At 39.7% G+C, this 20,465-nt stretch overlaps 1 protein-coding gene across 1 annotated transcript in view; it reads left to right on the top strand.

Annotated features, from left to right (window-relative positions):
• Nucleotides 1-20,465, top strand: part of LOC134611146 (protein argonaute-1) — a 45,865-nt gene that overhangs the window by 5,080 nt on the left and 20,320 nt on the right. The window lies entirely within an intron of this gene.

Below are 20,465 nucleotides of genomic sequence, written 5' to 3'. Positions count from 1 at the left end.
GAGGAGTGGACAGTGAAGTTATCCCTAGGCTGTAATGTAAACACTGCATTTTCTCTGAAAAAACAGTGTTTACAGCAAAAAGCCTGAAGGGAATGATTCTACTCACCAGAACAAATACAATAAGCTGTAGTTCTTCTGGTGACTATATCAACATGTGGCACAGTGGGTTCTGAATATTTATCAAAGTTGGCAAAAGAAGGATCTTTATTAATTCCCCTCTATTCTAAACTGGAGCTAGCTTTGAAGAGGCTGCTATCACTACATACTCCCCAAAAATATATTGTGGAGCAACAGTACCTTTTCAAAGCAGTCTTCTACCTTTCCTCTCATCCAGAAGGTCTATAATTTACCTACTACCAGGGCCGGCGCCACCGTTAAGTGAACTAGGCATTTGCCTAGGACGCTGGCCTGCTGAGGGCGCCCACCGGGATATTTCCTGGTGGGCTGCCTCTGTCTTGGGCCCCAGCGCTAGGCGAGCGGCTCTTGTCTGTAAGTGTTTGTCTGTCAGTGTGTATGCTCGTCTTATTAATTAAATTCACCAAATGCATTGAATACATAATTTATCACAGCGATAAATTATGTATTCAATGTACCGTATATACTCGAGTATAAGCTGACCCGAATATAAGCCGAGGCCCCTAATTTTATCCCAAAAAACTGGGAAAACTTATTGACTCGAGTATAAGACTAGGGTGGGAAATGCAGCAGCTACTGGTAAATTTCTAAATAAAATTAGATCCTAAAAAAAATATATTAATTGAATATTTATTTACAGTGTGTGTATAATGAATGCAGTGTGTGCGTATGTGTGTGTGTGCATGAATGCAGTGTGTGTGTGTATGAATGCAGTGTGTGAATGCAGTGTGTGCAGGGCCGGTGCAAGGATATTTGCCGCCGTAGGCAAAAAAATTTTTGCCGCCCCCTCCCCCCCCCCCCCCCCCCCCCCCCCATATGTCCTGACTTCCCCTCCTCCTCCCTCAGTGGTCCTTACCTCCCCACCCCCGTGTTCCTTCACTCACCCCTCCCCTAGTGGTCCTGACTCACCCCTCCCCTAGTGGTCCTTACCCTCCCCTCCCCTAGTGGTCCTTACTTCCCCCTCCCCTCCCATAGTGGTCCTTATCCCACCCCCTCCCTCTCATAGTGGTCCTTATCCCCCTTCTCCCTCCCATAGTGTTCCTTATCCCCCCCTCCCTCCCATAGTGTTCCTTATCCCCCCCTCCCTCCCATAGTGGTCCTTATCCCCCCCCCTCCCTCCCATAGTGGTCCTTATACCCCCCTCCCTCCCATAGTGGTCCTTATACCCCCCTCCCTCCCATAGTGGTCCTTATACCCCCCTCCCTCCCATAGTGGTCCTTATACCCCCCTCCCTCCCATAGTGGTCCTTATCCCCCCCCTCCCTCCCATAGTGGTCCTTATCCCCCCCCTCCCTCCCATAGTGGTCCTTATCCCCCCCCTCCCTCCCATAGTGGTCCTTATCCCCCCCTCCCTCCCATAGTGGTCCTTATACCCCCCCTCCCTCCCATAGCGGTCCTTATACCCCCCTCCCTCCCATAGTGGTCCTTAACCCACCCCCTCCCTCCCATAGTGGTCCTTATACCCCCCCCCCCTCCCATAGTGGTCCTTATACCCCTTTTTTTTGTTATTAATTTTTTTTTTATTATTATTTTTTTATTATTATTTCTTATTTTATTTATATATTTTTTTTTTCCGTCCCCCCTCCCTGCTTGATATATGGCAGGGAGGGGGGCTCTCCTTCCCTGGTGGTCCAGTGGCAGTTCAGTGGGGGGGAGAGGGGGGCTGGCAGAGCTGTAACTTACCTGTCCTGCAGCTCCTGTCAGCTCTCTCCTCCTCTGCGCCGTCCGTTCTGCTCTTCTGTCAGCTCCCAGTGTAAATCTCGCGAGAGCCGCGGCTCTCGCTAGATTTACACTGGGAGCTGACCGAGGTGCTGACCGGACGGCGCAGAGGAGGAGAGAGCTGACAGGAGCTGCAGGACAGGTAAGTTACAGCTCTGCCAGCCCCCCTCTCCCCCCAGTCTGTATTATGGCAATGCAAATTGCCATAATACAGACCTTGACTCGAGTATAAGCCGAGTCGGGGTTTTTCAGCCCAAAAAATGGGCTGAAAAACTCGGCTTATACTCGAGTATATACGGTATGTCTTAGGCAGTATGTGTATATGGATGCATGTCTTGGGTAGTATGTGTGTATGGATGCATGTCTTAGGCAGTATGTGTGTATGGATGCATGTCTTGGGTAGTATGCGTGTATGGATGCATGTCTTAGGCAGTATGTGTGTATGGATGCATGTCTTAGGCAGTATGTGTGTATGGATGTACGCATTAAGCCGTATGGTGTATATGGATGCGTGTATTAGACAGTATGTGTGTATGGATGTAGGTATTAGGCTGTGTGTGTGTGTGTGTGTGTGTGTGTGTTTGTTTATGGATGTATGCATTAAGCAGTATGTGTGTATTAGGCAGACCTAACTAAAACCATATGGCAAAATTTAGGTCAAAATAGCTGATCTAGAAGAATTCTCCAATTCGGCTACAGTCACAGTTCAGCCATTTTTGCTTAAAACTTTGCAATTTGGTTTTCAACTCAGTGCAATTCAGAGTTTAGTGAAATAAATCTCTGTGATATTGTATTTGTCTTCATGAGGGGTCAGCAAAATGGATCTTTGCCTAGGGCTGCAGAAATCCATGCACCGGCCCTGCCTACTATCTACTTTTTTCTTTTTATTGGATTAATTGAAATTATGATAGAAGACCAACTTAATCCTCTCTCTGCACTGCCAAGACAGTATGTATTACTCTCAATGATAAAACATACGGTCTCAGTTGCTAAACTTCTGTTAGCACTTAGACTTGGGCTCCATCATCTTTCTGCTAAATTCATTTTTTTTCCTGCTTAGAGGGACACTTCTAACTGCTTAGCTTAAATTTAATTTATAATCCATTCTTATGATACACATTTTCTTTTATCCAAAACTTTCTTCAGCTTATAATGCAGCCATGTAATGTACCGGTAAATGTCCTTTAACCCCTTAAGGACACATCACATGTGTGACATGTCATGATTCCCTTTTATTCCAGAAGTTTGGTCCTTAAGGGGTTAAAGGCACAATGTAAGAACCATAACCACTGAAACCGTTAATATATCAGTGAATACACTTGTATTAGAGTTTTCATAACTATCCTTGGTTTACCCTAACACTTTCTAAATACACTGGTCCAGTTCCCAGGTATGTTTTTGCACATATGTAAATATACACATAACTGGGGTACCTTGTTTACTTTGTTCGTTAAAGGAACATTATATTGTTTGGAATATAAACATGTAATCTGCTACAGTGCCCCTGTCCCTAGTTAAAGGTCCTCCTTATTCCAGTAAAATTAATATTTAAAAACACCTTTTTCCGCTGCATACCTCTGATTCCTGCGACATGGCATGTCATGGCATTCTCTGGCGATGGTTCAAACCAGTGTGTCATATCGAGGAACATTGGGAACTTGATGCTCATGCATCCAATGCTTCTCAAAGGTAACCCAATGCCATCCTATGAGCTTCTGCGTCATGTGACCTGGCTGGTGAGTGTCGCAGAAGCGCCTCTGTGTGTGTTTTCTGCAAAACAGCAATGTTTTACATTTGAAGGTTAAAATGACAGGATCTCTACACCCTGACCACTTAATTGAGATGAGATGGTCTGGGTAACTTTAGTGGTCCTTTAAGTTGGGGAATAAGGTCTAGCAATTCTTGTGTTCTAAAGGGGCATTCGCTTGGTGATCCTCTGTGAGATTGCTGGGATACAGGCAAACATGACACCCTTGTATGTGGCACTAGACTGTGAAAATGGCATCTTCTTAGGGGAACTCTTATTTAATATATTAAAAATATATATATTTTTAAAACTGTGTGCAAAATTGATACCTTCAGATAGATCCATTTTATGTGCATTGTAGCAGATGATAGGTTTGCAAATGATTAAAGAGCCTTGAAAGCTGAGTAAGCGTCTTTCACCTTATCATATTATGTAAATATTTTTAAAACAAACTCCAAGCACCATAACCAATATAGTGTTTATGGTTCCTGTGGTGCCCTAGTGCCCTTCAATGTGCAGTTTTAGAACAGTTTTTCTTAAGTTACCGCAGATATTCTGAGCGCTACACCCTTCCTTAATTACTTCCTACCAAGTATTAGAATTTCCTAAGCAGGAGCTTACATAGTTCTCCTAAGCTTATCCCTACTGCAGGGCTAGCTCATTGGCAGAAAGCTATCCGCTGTTGTTGTTGTTATTATTATTGTTATATGAAAGGTAAGGTATAATTGTGTAAGTATGTACAATTTAGGTTATGTGTGTTAAAGTTAAAAAAATAAAAATTGATTTGATTCAAAATGCAATGTCTGGCATCTGAGGCAAATTGATAATGTCCAAGATTCTCTGCTTGTGGTCCAGGGGATCATAGGAGGAAGATGTAAAGTAGCTGTAAATGTGGTGATTAAGTGTGTTTGTTTACCTCTGCTACCTACTTTACTCCCTTAAATTGTTTGGGGTAAAGGCCAAAAGGAATTATCACTAAGATTGCCAGAACCATCTTCCAGCAGCCGCAGGAATAGTTTCACCCTTACCGCAGAATCCATTATTTTATAAATATTCAAATACATCATGGTAAAGGGATACTATAAGTGGCAGGAATAGAAAGCCTATATTCCTGGCAATATAGCCCCTCTGCCAACCCTCTCCTCCTCGGAGAATAAACCCTTCATTTACTTACCTTATCCCAGCGCCAATGTTCCTCAGCTCTGGTCAAGCTCCTTCTCCATCCCACGATGAGTGGGCGCTAATGCGCATGCACAGCAAATGCAGCGCACATTCAATTTGAATCAATGCTTTCCTCTGGGGAAAAATCTGACGCAGAGTGTGAGGACGTCTAGCGTCAGATACCGGACCAAAGGTCTGTTTTGATGCAGGACTCACCTCTAGTTGCTATCTGGGAGACAGGCACTGGAGGCAGACTTAGTGCTGCAATGCAAACATTGAAGTTTCTCTGGAACTGCAATGTTTAACTCCTTAAGGACTGCGGACGTACTTGGGACGTTCAACAAAAATGGTATTCCTAGTACTTACCCGATCGCTGACGTTTCCCTGCAACGTTCGGTGTTGCTCCAGGTCTGAAGGGAATGCCTGACAGCCCAGACAGTCGGGAAAATTAGGCCCACCGCGGGCTATGTAATCGCTCTGAAAGAGTGGTTACATGGCCGCAATAGGCGTCCATAGTGCTGCCTGAACTGACAAACAGTCTCCCTGCATCTGTAAAATAAAAAAATGTATTAAATAAAAAAATATTTGTGTGTGTGTGTATGTATATTTATTTATATATATATTTATATATATATATATATATATATATAATATATTCTTTCAACATTGAAGTTGCTGTTTAGTGGATAGGTGAGTGCACTGGATCTTGTGTAATATATATATATATATATATATCATCATACTAAGTGTATTTTTTTATTAATATATATACTCACACATTAGAAAAAATTAATTTAAAAAAAATGTAAAAATAATCAAAATAATTTCATGTATATGTAATTTTATTCTAACTGTAATATTAATATATCAAAATACACTTAGAATTAAATTATATATATATATATATATATATAAATATTACACAATATATATATAAATATCCTTATACATAATTACATAAATAATTTCATAAATATACAAGTAGACCTCAAATATAAAAAATATGTATATATATTTAAATGCTACGTGTATAGTATTGTAATATTTTTACATAATTAAGTAATTTTTTTGATTGCAATTTGAGGGATCTGCCTGGCAACCCAGGCCGAAAGTCCAGAGGATTTAATTTGCTAGCACTGTAATTGACACTGTAACTGTCCATGACACCCTAAAACCTGTGCATGGGGGGGTACTGTTTTACCCAGGAGACTTCGCTGAACACAAATATTAGTGTTTCAAAACCGTAAAATGCGATGATATTGTCAGTGAAAGTGAAATTTTTTGCATTTTTCACACACAAACGGCACTTTCACTGATGTTATCATTGTTGTGATACATTTTACGGTTCTAAACACTAATATTTGTGTTCAGTGAAGTCTCCCGAGTATAACCGAACACCCCATGTAAAGGTTTTATAGTGTTTTTGAAAGTTACAGGGTCGAATATAAGGCTTGATTTTCCGTTTGTTCACATTGAAATTTGCCAGATTGGTTATGTTGCCTTTGAGAGCGTATGGTAGCCCAGGAATGAGAATTACTAAGTGCAATATGGACACTGCACCCAGACTATGTCAATGAGCTGAAGTGGTCTGGGTGCCTATAGTGTCCCTTAAGCCATAATATTTGGAATGCAATGGCAATCACAAAAGCCCTGTGGTTGCCATTTAACTTGAAGCACTTAACCCCTTAACGCCGTTACGGCGTTCTATGCCGTCACGGCTTTAAAGGGCTTTAAAGCCGTTGCGGCGGCATAGAACGCCGTAACAGCTTGCAGCCCCAGGAGCTAGGAGGTACTCACCTCTGCCGCGATCCTCTTCTGGGGGGCTGTCTGAGAGGCAGCCCCCTCCGGCAAATGAGGCCCCCGGGGGCCATGTGATCGCTCTCAAAGAGCGATCACATGGCCCCCTATAGCTGGCTATGGATCTGCCAGCAGGGGGACTGTCTAAAATATTAGACAGTCCCCCTGCTGGTAGGTAGTGTAAAAAAAAAAATATTCAAATGTTATAAAATAAATTAAATGCCTTTTTATATATTTGCCACTGTAGACGTTAAAAACCTCTACACCATAATACCCCATCCAGAGGGGATAGAGGCCATGCGACAGATTTTGATCCACTCAGATCATTACCATGGACCACCCATTGAATTTCTTTTGGAATGTTTAGAATTTACTTTGACCAACAACTATTTTCGATTTGAGAAAAATTTCTACATCCAACAAACGGGGAGCGCAATGGGATCGGCCATAGCGCCCAACTACGCCAACAGCTACATGTATTCCTATGAGCAACAATACATTCTATCTAAATATCAGACCAATATCATATCTTATTTTAGATATGTGGATGATATTCTTATACTATGGTCGGGCCTCTCCTCATCCTTTGATACCATGATCCAGGATTTAAATGACATTGACTCCCCTGTACGCCTGAGTCATAATAGTGATGCTAATAGGATCCAATTTCTCGACGTAGAGATATACCGCATACAGAACTCCATTGGCTATACTCTATACAAAAAAACATCTGATCGCAATACGGTGCTACACGCTACCAGTTTTCATCCAGGGGCGCTTAAGAGATCACTTCCGATCTCACAGTTTCTCAGAGTTTTGAGGAACAACTCAGATCCAGACAATATTAAAGAACAAATGAAAACCATGCAACAATCCTTTTTACAGAGAGGATATTCGCCCCACACTCTCAACCGATCATTACAGAGAGCCACTGAGATTCATGATCAACCTCAGTCCAAATCTATTACAACTCTCCAGGACCCAGCAATCATCACACTACCGTTCCTATACCACACAGCAAGCAACCGGATCGCCAAGGCGATCCGAAAAAGATGGGACCTCCTAGCCGCAGATCCTACATTGCACCCCACATTTTCTCATCCTCCTCGCATTGCTTTCAGACGTAACCGCAACCTAAGAGACATCCTGGTAAAAAGTGACTATGTCAACCAATATGAAACGAAGAAAGGACATATGAAAATGGGAAAATGAGTGTGAGGACGTCTAGCGTCAGATACCGGACCAAAGGTCTGTTTTGATGCAGGACTCACCTCTAGTTGCTATCTGGGAGACAGGCACTGGAGGCAGACTTAGTGCTGCAATGCAAACATTGAAGTTTCTCTGGAACTGCAATGTTTAACTCCTTAAGGACTGCGGACGTACTTGGGACGTTCAACAAAAATGGTATTCCTAGTACTTACCCGATCGCTGACGTTTCCCTGCAACGTTCGGTGTTGCTCCAGGTCTGAAGGGAATGCCTGACAGCCCAGACAGTCGGGAAAATTAGGCCCACCGCGGGCTATGTAATCGCTCTGAAAGAGTGGTTACATGGCCGCAATAGGCGTCCATAGTGCTGCCTGAACTGACAAACAGTCTCCCTGCATCTGTAAAATAAAAAAATGTATTAAATAAAAAAATATTTGTGTGTGTGTGTATGTATATTTATTTATATATATATTTATATATATATATATATATATATATATAATATATTCTTTCAACATTGAAGTTGCTGTTTAGTGGATAGGTGAGTGCACTGGATCTTGTGTAATATATATATATATATATATATCATCATACTAAGTGTATTTTTTTATTAATATATATACTCACACATTAGAAAAAATTAATTTTAAAAAAATGTAAAAATAATCAAAATAATTTCATGTATATGTAATTTTATTCTAACTGTAATATTAATATATCAAAATACACTTAGAATTAAATTATATATATATATATATATATATAAATATTACACAATATATATATAAATATCCTTATACATAATTACATAAATAATTTCATAAATATACAAGTAGACCTCAAATATAAAAAATATGTATATATATTTAAATGCTACGTGTATAGTATTGTAATATTTTTACATAATTAAGTAATTTTTTTGATTGCAATTTGAGGGATCTGCCTGGCAACCCAGGCCGAAAGTCCAGAGGATTTAATTTGCTAGCACTGTAATTGACACTGTAACTGTCCATGACACCCTAAAACCTGTGCATGGGGGGGTACTGTTTTACCCAGGAGACTTCGCTGAACACAAATATTAGTGTTTCAAAACCGTAAAATGCGATGATATTGTCAGTGAAAGTGAAATTTTTTGCATTTTTCACACACAAACGGCACTTTCACTGATGTTATCATTGTTGTGATACATTTTACGGTTCTAAACACTAATATTTGTGTTCAGTGAAGTCTCCCGAGTATAACCGAACACCCCATGTAAAGGTTTTATAGTGTTTTTGAAAGTTACAGGGTCGAATATAAGGCTTGATTTTCCGTTTGTTCACATTGAAATTTGCCAGATTGGTTATGTTGCCTTTGAGAGCGTATGGTAGCCCAGGAATGAGAATTACTAAGTGCAATATGGACACTGCACCCAGACTATGTCAATGAGCTGAAGTGGTCTGGGTGCCTATAGTGTCCCTTAAGCCATAATATTTGGAATGCAATGGCAATCACAAAAGCCCTGTGGTTGCCATTTAACTTGAAGCACTTAACCCCTTAACGCCGTTACGGCGTTCTATGCCGTCACGGCTTTAAAGGGCTTTAAAGCCGTTGCGGCGGCATAGAACGCCGTAACAGCTTGCAGCCCCAGGAGCTAGGAGGTACTCACCTCTGCCGCGATCCTCTTCTGGGGGGCTGTCTGAGAGGCAGCCCCCTCCGGCAAATGAGGCCCCCGGGGGCCATGTGATCGCTCTCAAAGAGCGATCACATGGCCCCCTATAGCTGGCTATGGATCTGCCAGCAGGGGGACTGTCTAAAATATTAGACAGTCCCCCTGCTGGTAGGTAGTGTAAAAAAAAAATATTCAAATGTTATAAAATAAATTAAATGCCTTTTTATATATTTGCCACTGTAGACGTTAAAAACCTCTACACCATAATACCCCATCCAGAGGGGATAGAGGCCATGCGACAGATTTTGATCCACTCAGATCATTACCATGGACCACCCATTGAATTTCTTTTGGAATGTTTAGAATTTACTTTGACCAACAACTATTTTCGATTTGAGAAAAATTTCTACATCCAACAAACGGGGAGCGCAATGGGATCGGCCATAGCGCCCAACTACGCCAACAGCTACATGTATTCCTATGAGCAACAATACATTCTATCTAAATATCAGACCAATATCATATCTTATTTTAGATATGTGGATGATATTCTTATACTATGGTCGGGCCTCTCCTCATCCTTTGATACCATGATCCAGGATTTAAATGACATTGACTCCCCTGTACGCCTGAGTCATAATAGTGATGCTAATAGGATCCAATTTCTCGACGTAGAGATATACCGCATACAGAACTCCATTGGCTATACTCTATACAAAAAAACATCTGATCGCAATACGGTGCTACACGCTACCAGTTTTCATCCAGGGGCGCTTAAGAGATCACTTCCGATCTCACAGTTTCTCAGAGTTTTGAGGAACAACTCAGATCCAGACAATATTAAAGAACAAATGAAAACCATGCAACAATCCTTTTTACAGAGAGGATATTCGCCCCACACTCTCAACCGATCATTACAGAGAGCCACTGAGATTCATGATCAACCTCAGTCCAAATCTATTACAACTCTCCAGGACCCAGCAATCATCACACTACCGTTCCTATACCACACAGCAAGCAACCGGATCGCCAAGGCGATCCGAAAAAGATGGGACCTCCTAGCCGCAGATCCTACATTGCACCCCACATTTTCTCATCCTCCTCGCATTGCTTTCAGACGTAACCGCAACCTAAGAGACATCCTGGTAAAAAGTGACTGTCAACCAATATGAAACGAAGAAAGGACATATGAAAATGGGATGCTTTAAATGCACGAACTGCGTGACCTGCGGACACATGCTCACAGGCCCATCGTTTGCTCATCCACATTCTGGAAAACGATATCTCATTAGACATCATATCACTTGCCTAACTGACCATGTGGTATACCTCATATCATGCCCCTGTGGACTTTATTATGTGGGGAAAACTGACCTCACATTACGTGACAGAATGCGAGGTCATCGCTCAGGTATCATGACTGCCTTTAGAGATGGCAAGACGGAGAAACCGGTGGCCAAACATTTTTTAGAAGTTAATCACCGACTTCCGACTCTCAAATTCATAGCCATCGATCACATCCCCCCGCTGCCCAGAGGAGGTGACCGCTCTAAAAGTCTGCTTCAACGCGAAGCTTATTGGATCAAGACACTAGACACAGTGTATCCTCGAGGTCTCAATGAATGTATATCGTTTCACTCATTTTTGGACAATCGTTAAATATACTTCTCTTGTAGATGTCTGGCATTTCTCATTTAATAATTGCTTAGATAAGCAAAGTATAGAGGCATCACTTAGTTCATCGCTCAGATTCTGCCGTTCATCTCTAGTTTGTATTTGTATTTTTATTTTAATATTTTTAACATTTGTATGGATGTAATTCGGCTTTATCTCACTTTTCATTCTTCACTTCTCATGTCCTCACTTTTTTCACACATATGTACATAGATTCACTCGATTCTACACACACATTTTTATTCATCATTTACTTTTTTTTCTCTTTCTTCCCCTTTCCTCACTTAGACATACACATTGATTTTGGTTGCCTATGGATGTTTTTATCACTGGTCACATTCTCGTCTGCGTTTTCCTCACTCTCTGCCACTTCTGTCCCCTCTTTATTTTCTCGTCCTTCTAGGAGTTTATAACCTCAGTCTTGGTTATAAAACCCCACTCCCATCACCACGACACATTTCCCTATCACTACACAGTACACACACTCACTCGTTCACCACATCTATACCGGTCCGATTACAAACAGGCATTATTGCCTCAATTTACACTGAGGCATAGCTAGCATTCTTTTCCCATTATATGCTTTAGATTGTCTTTCCATTTTTTAAACTTTTAATCTTCACTTTTCTTCACGCATGCGCACTCATCGGTGGTTTCTATAGCAACTTGACGCTCATTCACGACCTTTAGGGTCGCACACTTTTGACGTCATCACCTAGCGACGCACGTTACACGTTACTCCGTAATGAGCACAGCGGTTACACCTGAGTGAGGGGCACCACGGTCACGTTAGGGTAAGTAATTTCCTCCTAATTACCTTTGTTATATAAACACATTGCCTTAAGTTTTATGTTATCTTGATAAAGACCTGCGGGTCGAAACGTCGATTCCTCTGCACACAGATAAATAATTTTTCACCAAGTCCTTTGGAGTGCTCTGTCTCATCATTTTTTCTATATATATATTATGTGTATATATATAATATATATACATATTATATATATGTAACGTCATACGTAATGTATTTTAATATTAATATTAGTATATATATTAGTATTAAAATACACTTAGAATGACGTTACATATATATATGTATATATAATAGATCTACATATATATATTATATATATATATATATATATATATATATATATATATACGTATAATTACAATAATAAATAAAATAATTAAATAAATAAATAAAATATTGAAACAAAATATAAAATAAATTATATATTCATATGTAATTTCATTCTAACTGTATCTTGTTATTAATATATATATATATTCATATGTAATTTCATTCTAACTGTATCTTGTTATTAATATTAATATATATATATATATATATATATATATATATATAGGAAACAGAATACACTTAGAATGACATTCTATATATATCTATCTATATATAAAATACAAATAACCGCAAAAATATATATATAGAGATAAATACATATAATTACATAAAAGATTACATTAGTATACACATAGAATTTATATACCTATAAATGCATATATATTAAAATTCTACGTGTATATTTAAGTAATTTTTTAACATAATTATGTCATCTGATTAATTAAAAGTTGATTGGAGGAGACTATATTTAAAAGAAGAAAAACTACCACAACAAGAGGACATAGTCTTAAATTAGAGGGACAAAGGTTTAAAAATAATATCAGGAAGTATTACTTTACTGAGAGGGTAGTGGATGCATGGAATAGCCTTCCAGCTGAAGTGGTAGAGGTTAACACAGTAAAGGAGTTTAAGCATGCGTGGGATAGGCATAAGGCTATCCTAACTATAAGATAAGGCCAGGGACTAATGAAAGTATTTAGAAAACTGGGCAGACTAGATGGGCCGAATGGTTCTTATCTGCCGACACATTCTATGTTTCTATGTTTCTATGACATGCCTGACAACACAGGGAGAAAGTGCAGAGAATTTAATTTGCAAGCACTATATTTGACCCTGTAACTCTCCAAGACACCATAAAACCTGTATATAGGGGGTACTGTTTTACTCGGGAGACTTCGCTGAACTCAAATATTAGTGTTTAAACTGGTAAATTGTATTACAACGATGATATTTTAAGTAAAAGTGAAGTTTTTTGCATTTTTTACAAACAAACTGCACTTTTATGGACTATATTATTGTTGTAATATGTTTAACTGTTTTAAAACACTAATATTTGTGTTTAGTGAAATCTCCCGAGAATAACAGTACCCCCTATATACAGGTTTTATGGTGTCTTGGAGAGTTACAGGGTCAAATATAGTGTTTGCGAATTAAATTCTCTGCACTTTCTCCCTGTGTTGTCCAGGTTTTATGGTGTTTTGGAAAGTTAGAGAGTCACATATAAGGCTTGCATTTCATTTTTTTGACATTGAAATTTGCCAGATTAGTTATGTTGCCTTTGAGACCGTATGGTAGCCCAGGAATAAGAATTACCCCCATGATGGCATACCATTTGCAAAAGTAGACAACCCAAGGTATTGCAAATTTTTAGTAGCCACTTAGTCACAAACACTGGCCAAATATTAGTTTTTTGCTTTTTTCACACAAAAACAAATATGAACGGGGGGCGGAGCCTAGCGGTGAACCTGGACGGTCGCATGCTTGCTGTGCTCCGCTCAAATTTCAACGAAAACAACTAAAAACACCGGCAAAGTGACCCCAAAATCTCCCTGATTGTACCTCCTGGACCGCACAACTGATTATGAGCCGTAAGAACAAAAAATCTCGGCCAGACAGGAGCCCACAGAGTCGGGATATTGGAGACTTGTTCCGGAGCTCACAGAGACCCGCATGGAGCAAGATGGCGCTGGAGGACGACGGAACCTCCTTCTCCTCCGACGACATGGCTATAGCCCTAGCGGACAGGCCAGCACAGGCGGCGAAAAGGTGCAGCACTTCACAGGACGCTGCTGCCGACAGAGAACCGGTCACGGCAGCGTTACTTAAAGAAATGCTGGCGGAGCTCTGTGCAAATCTGGCGGGAGACCTGGCCCCCCTCAGAAAAGCTGTGGAACACACGACCGCACAGATGGCCCAAGTAGAGGCTGTACAAGACAACACACGATGGTCGGATCACAGCTCTGGAGAAGAGCTTTGCAGACCTGGACAAGTACCGAACGCTGACCGACCGCAAGCTGGACATACTTGAGGACCAGAGGCGCAGGTACAACCTGAAGTTCAGGGGAGTGCCAGAAAAAATAGACCAAACAGACTTGCCACATTTTGTACGGCGCCTCATTGCGGCCCACCTCCCCCCGAAGCAGGCAAAAAACCTGAGGCTGGACGGCATGTCCCCAAGCCCACCAGTGCACCAGCGACCGCCACCCCGGACCTCATCCTACGGTTCGGTTCACTGCAGGACAAAGCAGCACTGCTGGCAGCGGTGAGGGGGAAAACTCCAATTACTTTTGAGGGGGCCTCGCTGCTCCTATTTCCAGACCTCTCGCGGAATACGCTCCTATGGCGCCAATCCCTACAACCGATACTCCAACACCTCCGGGCAAGCGATGTGCCCTATAGGTGGGGGCCCAAGATACCACCCTCCGGGCAGAAACATACCAAGAACTGAAGAACCACCTACAAACGCTGAACATTCCGCTGAACAACAGAATGAAGAACAGCTCCCTGGCACAGGTAGACCCGGCCACGATAAGGGACTTTATACCAAGAGCGACGAAACCCTCCTCTTCCACTGGACTGGGGACTTAATAATTGGGAACTTGTGCCAAGATCTGATATCCTCCATTACTCCAGTACCCTGTCAAAGGGGCAACCTGCACCACCCCGGTAGACCCTCAAGCATTAAGCTGGACTGCCACTCCTAAAGTTCGTTGCACTGTTATTGTTTAATTTTCTTGTTATGTTTTATGTTTTCCCTTTTTTTTGCCTAATACCACTGAAGGCCTCGCTGGTCCCCACCCACAATACACACTACCGGCCTGACGGAGCACGGAGCTGGACAGTGGCCCTACAATATCACTTAAAACTGAGACGCCCATGAGGGGTCACACTAACAAGCAGACACGAGCATGACAGTCCTATTACTCATTTTTATCTGACCGTCCAGTCACCCACTTGTGGACTACACATACGAAAAAACCCTCCCCCCACCCCCTTCCCTAACTTGGACAGACGCGCAGATCGCCTACGAAGGGAAGGGACATGAACCCAAGCCACGGGATTACCTCCCTCTCACACTAGTCGCACTTTAGGCAACCCAGTGGCAAACCACCTTCTCTAAGGTCTATTAACCCAGCCTACAACACAAAACTTATAACTCACTGACACTCTAGCTGACAAAATGAACACTGACGTCTCCCTCTTGTACTGTACTATATACATATTTTGTTCATGTAAACCAAAAATTTGCAATGCTTCACCATGCCATAATGTTGTTACTCTCTGTGAACCATATGATTTGCTTCAGCTATTGTGGCAGAGCAAACTCGTCTGTTGAATATTTGCACAAACAAAATAAAGAATTAAAAAAAAAAAATATGAACGCTAACTTTGGCCAGTGTTTGTGACTAAGTGGCTACTAAAAAAAACTAAACATACCCCACGTTCAATACCTTGGGTTGTCTACTTTTTCAAATGGTATGCCATTATGGGGGTAATTCTCATTCCTGGGCTACCACACCGTCTCAAAGGTAACATTACTAATCTGGCAAATTTCAATTTGAAAATGGAACGTTCTATATTTGACCCTGTAACTTTCCAAAACACCATAAAACCTGTTAATGGGGGGTACTGTTGTACTCGTGAGAGACATCGCTGATTACAAATATGTGCATTATATTGTATTATGACATTTACAGCTAAAATGTGAAGCAGAACTACAAATTTAAAAAAAAATTAAAATTTCTCAGTTTTTTTTTATTTTATTCATAATAAATTGTTTCATATACAAATATTTTAAAGCCCTGTTTCTCCTGAACAAAATGATATATAATAAGTGTGGGTGCATTTAATATGAAAGGTGAATTACGGTTGAACAGACATATAGCGCAAATTCCAGTTTTTGTTTACGTTTTGTTTTGATCAGAACGTGTACTATTGACTCCGTCCTGAAGGGGTTAATATAGCGTGTTTTGTTTTTTCTTCTTTCTTTACTTTTCAGTGAATTACTAGTCTTTTTGTTTTTTAGAAGAACGTTGTTGTGCACAGTGAGCTTTTCGTATGTTTTGAGTTAAGCATGATAGGCTTCACTTAGCCATGTAATTCTCTAGGTTTTTGTTAGGCTTCAGCATCATTAATGCTCAACATAGGTCATGCAAAGATTTTAGGACTGAAATACAGAAGGGCATCGCATGGCTCTCTATGTGACAGCATCTACAGGTGTTACTATTACAAAATGTAAACATTCTCTAGATTTTGACTCTCCAATGGTTTTTGACAAGTGGAAGTTTAGAATCCCCGTCTTGCAGTTTGCTTGATGAGTGTATGAATGGAGTGTCAGGTGTCTCTGTTCTGACGCTGATCTGTCAGTGAAGGCAACATTTGGGGGTCATAGAAGAGGTGCTCCCAGCGTAAAAACACATCCCCAAGCAGGGAGAGTTGTGGCAGAGAGGAGCAAATGATGGGTTCTTATCTGTAGATTTTGGAATCTTCGTGATTAAAATCTGTAAAATTGCTTTCTGAAGTCTTGACAATCAAATGGTATTCTATGCAATGCTTATCTATGCAAAACTTACTTAAATAATCTTCAAGGTTTTATCTGTTTCTGGTGAACCCATCTATCTCTCTATTTACTTTTAACTAGTAAACATTAATCCAGTGAGGATATATTTCTTTGGTGCTTTCTTTATAATTTAAAATTAATACTTCAAATGTAAAAACATTAATTATCCAAAAAGCGTCAAAATATTCTACAGCGTTGCATAATAGTACAAAGTAGTCCAAGACTTTAAGCTGGTAAATATTTGATGCTTTTTTATTTTCATTTAATTGAAAACAAAATAAAATATTTAATCTTTTTGCCTTTGTAATGGAATATTTTCTGATTTACGGTATGTTTTATACATGCTTAACATTTGCAGTATCTTTTTAAACTCTGTTTGTTTCATTGGCCACATGCTAAGATTTCTTTGCCAATCTTTTTCCCTTTCACACTCTCAACTCTTCACTTGTTTTCTGCATGTTTAACCCAGCCTGACAGATGGATGGCCTCTCTTAAGGGGTGTGTGGGGAAACTAGAGGTTTGATAATTGTATGGACATGATCCAATGATGTAACCATGTTTTGTATTCATGATCATTGCTGTCTTTAAGCCAGGATGCAGATCATTATAACCACATACCTTACTGTTTATAAAGATGTACAGTATTAACATGGATCACAGGGGTTAAAGGGTTACCATCATGACTAATTCAGAGATATCTCACAAGTACAACAGTACCCCCCCATGTACAGGTTTTATATGGTTTTGGAAAGTTACAGAGTCATCTATAGGGCTTGGAAATTAAATTATCTGGAATTTCTTTCGGTGTTGAGAGGTAGATCCCTCAAATTAAAATTAATAAAATCACTTAATTATCTAAAAATTATATATATATAATATATATAATATAATTAATTTAGTTTTTTTTTAGTTTAATATATAATATCAAAATACACTTGGAATTAAATTGCATATATATATATATATATATATATATATATATATATATATATATATATATCTCAAAATAAGGGATTAAAGTGTGTGTGTGTCTGTCAATTCCAAAGATCATGCATGGTCTTTTTGCAAAATTCCAGTTAGTTTATTTCGTATCCATCACAAAATACAAACCACAATACTTTGTGGCTCTACAGGAAAACGGTCTAGCAACATTTCAATCTCTTCAGGGGACTTTCCTCAGAACCACTAACTCTGTATATGCTCCCTTACAACATTTATATATACAATAAATTAATAAAGAAAAAGTGATTACCACTTACCCCTCAGAAGCTACAGGTGAGATCAGCGTCAACCAAGTGCACATGCATATGTGCGAATAGCCCTCTGCCCCTATTGTAATGACGTTCTATGTACGTGTTTCTTTGGAAACCTGTCTAACTTTCCATTTAGTGTGATGAAAAAAATGACTAGCTAAGTATGTAAAGTGCTAGTGGTAAAATGCTGCTAGCGCTGGGCATATTAACTAAGCTATGTTCTCGTGTGTACATAGTTGTAATTTAATGTGCCAAATAATAAAATAGATATCATTGTGTTCTTATTTTAAAGAACTTGAGATTAAAGGAAACATGTATTCATGACCTTGTTAAAACCACCATCTTTTCCCCTGTGGCCACACCTTGCCTACCTAAATATAGTAAAATCTTACTTGTATTCAAGTCTGCAGATGCTGCCTTTGCCCATGATCTGCCTGCGTGGCTGACATCAGAAGGGAATATCTGAGCCAATCACAATGCTTTCTCATAGGACTGGCTGAGCCTGTCAAGGAGGCAGATCAGGGGCAGAGCCAGCACAAGCCAAACACAGCCCTGGCCAATCAGCAACTCCTCATAGAGATGTATTGAATCAATACATCTCTATGAGGAAAGTTCAGTGTCTGCATGCAGAGGATGGAGACACTAAATGACAGCACTGCCCCAGGAAGCACCTTTAGCAGCCACCTGAGGAGTGGCCAGTGGGGGTATCCCTAGACTGTAATGTAAACACTACATTTTCTCTGAAAAGACAGTGTTGACTGCAAAAAGCCTGAAGGTAATGATTCTACTCACCAGAACAAATAAAATAAGCTGTAGTTGTTCTGGTGACTATAGTATCTCTTTATGGTGCTATGACTGTTTAAACATTGTAGCCAAACATGCGATGCAAAGTGACAGTGCTATGTTTTAAAACAAATTGCTCATATTAAAAAATGCTTCAAATTTAAGTGCAAAGAAAAAAGGCTATAAAGTGCTATAGTGAATTTTAATTAGGGATTTTACTTATTTACTTTATTGACACTAAAAGTTCATAGATAAATTCGAGCTTTACAGGATACCACGGACGTTCTCAATAAACTAGAGATAAACTACCTGGAAAAATCTATACTGGGGATGATGGATGTGAAGTCCTTATACAGTAACAAAACAATGGTATTGAGAACTGCATTCAATTTCTCTTGTCCCGCAAACAAACTCACAAATATGATAGTGGAATTCTTCCCACCTTGAAGAATTCATATTCACACACAACTATTTCAGTTTTTTCAGTAGCTACTTACAAATGACCGTGACAAAAATGATGGGCGAAAAAAATGTCATCACTATACTCTAATCTTTTCATGGACTACGTAGAAAACCGATTCTTATGTACACAGCCCCACAAAACATATACATATTACCAATACATCATTGATTACATTTTCACAATATGGACAGGAGACTTAAGCCTTATAGACTACCATAAATCATTTAATTGATTCTGTCCATCAATAAACCTCAAAATGAACTTCTGGACTTGGAATTCTCCAATTCACAGCTTGATTGCTGTAGTATAACTTTACAATATATGATCTGCTAACTGCTCCTGTAAAACTGTGTAACAACCTCTGTCTACAATTATAAAACAAAAACAAAAAAAAACACTGCTTTCTGTGACTTTAATGCATTTAATGAACTTTTTCTGCTATAATGCTTTATAATGCCTCAATAATATTTGAGTGTGACTGGGAAAACAGATCAAGTGACAAACAAGGAATGGGCACTCATTTGTAATTATAAACATATAATGCTCCCAGGCAAATGCCTGAATTATCATATACTCAACAATTCATTGATTTATAGATATATGCAATAGAATACATTCATGATTTCTGTAATAAGCACTTGGTGACATTGTTTATATTGCTGTCTGTTTGGTAGTAGAGAGGGGATTACGGGTAGGAACGGACATTATTCCTGTTTAACTAAACATCTTTATTGTCCCTCACCACAGACAAGATTCCGTCAGGCTAATTTACATGACAATGAGATAGCATGTGGGGCCTTGCCTTAGTGAGACAGAAAAAAAAAATGGTCATCCCTTTATTGTGGCCGATAATTTCTTGCTTGGCAACCTGGTCCCACCCTACCCCCAAGCCCTTGTCTCTCTATTTCAGCCCCAGGTTTTCCTCTTCCATTTTCTTTTTATGCCCCCACTTGCTGGAAACTCTGGTTGGAAAGAGAAAACTCTGTGCATACTTAATGTTGAATATCTTGTCAGATTTATACATACAAAAAAAACCAACACTGCATACTATTCCCAACTTCTAGTTTGTGTGTGTGAATTAAGAGAGACAATTTGTGCATAGGTCTTATTGCTCTTAAATCTAGTTATAGTAAGTTTGATTGGTGTCCATACTTGCATACCAGTTTTGTTATTTG

The sequence above is a fragment of the Pelobates fuscus genome, chromosome 1 (genome assembly GCF_036172605.1).
Source record: "Pelobates fuscus isolate aPelFus1 chromosome 1, aPelFus1.pri, whole genome shotgun sequence".
NCBI lineage: Eukaryota > Metazoa > Chordata > Amphibia > Anura > Pelobatidae > Pelobates > Pelobates fuscus.
Note: the sequence above shows the minus strand (reverse complement) of the source record. Positions and strands in the feature narration are given on the sequence as shown.